The sequence below is a fragment of the Apis dorsata genome, unplaced genomic scaffold, assembly GCF_000469605.1.
Source record: "Apis dorsata unplaced genomic scaffold, Apis dorsata 1.3 scaffold_390, whole genome shotgun sequence".
In the NCBI taxonomy this organism is placed as follows: Eukaryota; Metazoa; Arthropoda; class Insecta; order Hymenoptera; family Apidae; genus Apis; species Apis dorsata.
Genome location: NW_006263651.1, coordinates 182309 through 184484, shown reverse-complemented (window position 1 = coordinate 184484; position 2176 = coordinate 182309).

Genomic DNA, 2176 nt, shown 5'->3' with positions numbered 1-2176 from the left:
ATACATCTCATCCGCCCGACCGAAACTCGTCGAAATCCCGGCGCAAGCCGTAGAGGATAGCCGTAGAGATGAAGAGGTTAATTCCCTTATCTATCCACCGTTAACGGGTTAATTATCACGAATTACAAATCCTCCGGTATCTTCTTCCCTCGAAACCTGTTTCGAATCGGAAATCTCGTATCCGAACAGCGACACAGTTTCGCGACACGCGGTGTTCCGTGTCTATTCGCGCTAACTCCACCTCGCCACGCTCCTCCGGTTCTTCACCTACGCGAAAGCTTGCAGCGCGCACAACGCCCGTGCGCGCGCGCGCGCGTACTCGGCCACGTGCGTGCGATACGCGCACGCCGCCCACCGATCCCTCCGGCGTCGCACGGATCACTCCTCTGCTCTCCGTGCGTGTATTCGTGCGCGCGCGCGCGCGCGCTCATACATATTCATCGGCGAGCCGCGGTAATCTGCTTAACGTAGGTGCGAGGCGCGCGTCGGCCCTTCGATTCGTAACGTAGACGGATATCCGCGTTATCAAGTCGGTAGGTGGTGGTACAACATCGGCCGATATCCAGCCCCCGTCGTAGTTTGCCGATCGACGAGAGCCCGGTATAATTTCATTACGACGCGGGGATTCGGCCAAGCGTGAAAGGGCCACGTCCACGGGTCGTGACCTCGTTACGAGGAGAGGGAAAGGAACGTTTCCTACGGGATCGGGGATTTATTCGACTTTTTCCAGAGGATAAGTTTTCGAGAGAGAGAGAGAGTGAGATTAATTCGAAGACGATGGCTACAAGTTTCCAATTTCGTGGTGGATGAAAATGCAAATGTATTCGTAATGAAATCGTAATTTAAATTTTTAATAAATTCCGAATGAATTAAATTCGCGTTTATCAATGTATCTCGTATGTATATGTACATAAATTGGACGGAGTTTAATATATATATGTTCGAGTCCCGTTTAAAAGTTCGCCAACTTTCAGCCGAGGAAAAGTTGGCGAGATCGTTCGCCTCCTCTCTCCATATGGAACGAGGCACGGTGCGATACCGTGTACGGATCCCGAGGAGAGCTTTGAAACGAGCGATACACGTTATGGCGATCGCGATGCACGACGCCGGTTTGTTGCGCGTCGGTTCTCTCTGCCTATGCACGCTCGTTTCCTAGTATACTTTATCTCGACCGACTATCGGCATACGGCGTGCATTATAGCACGTGTACGGCTACGCTTAAAACCGAATACGCTTAAAACGAACCACGAGCGAAACCCACATCCACGAGGCAACGGCTGCCTGACGAAACGAAAATCGACCTTCCCTCCTATCATCGACACCTCCCAATTCCGCCTCGTATTCCATCCTGTGCGACGACAACGAGGGATCGCGTACAAATTTTCGAACGAGTTTTAAAAAATGATCGAATCGTAATAAATTTCGCTTTCCCTTTCTCGTCCCCCCTCTCCCTCCGTGGAGATTCGATTCGTTTCGAAGAGAAAAATGAAACGACGACGAACGAGGCGTAGTTCGATTTAATTAGAGCGAGTTCAACAAAGGAGTTCATTGATTTTTCTTTGCTCGATGACCAAATCTCCTCTCTCTCTCTCTCTGTCTCGCCTCTTTTCTTCGTACTTTCTTCGATACCATCGCTCTTCCGCACAAAACTACCGACAACGCCGATATCCTAGCTTTTTCACCCGAGCCAACTTCTGGATAATGTCAGCCTATTCTGAAAGACACTGTACGGGAGGACAAGGAACGCTTTCAGAGGCAAAGATGAAACGCAGAGAGTCAACGACAGATGATGTTTCTCCCTTGCATCGAGATCCACGCACCCTTTCTTCCTCCTCCTCCTCCTCCTTCTCCCATCCATCCATCCGTCCATCCTCCCTTCCTTTTCCCTCCACGCACTCTGCACTTTGCTCTCCCACGTTTCTGACACGTGACGACGATACACGACTTTTCACGCCCCATATCCAACTTCATCCTATCGTTTCTTCATTTTCGTTATCTCGCACGAATTCCTCTTCGCGGCGTACATCTCTCTCTCTCTCTCTCTCTCTCTCTCTTCCCCTCTCTTTCCCTCTCGTTCGACTCACGCGTTTGGAAACGAGCTCGTACGCAAAACGCGTCAACTCGCCGTTGTGCAAACACTCGATCCTTTTCGGAGTGGCACGCTTCGTTAGACGCG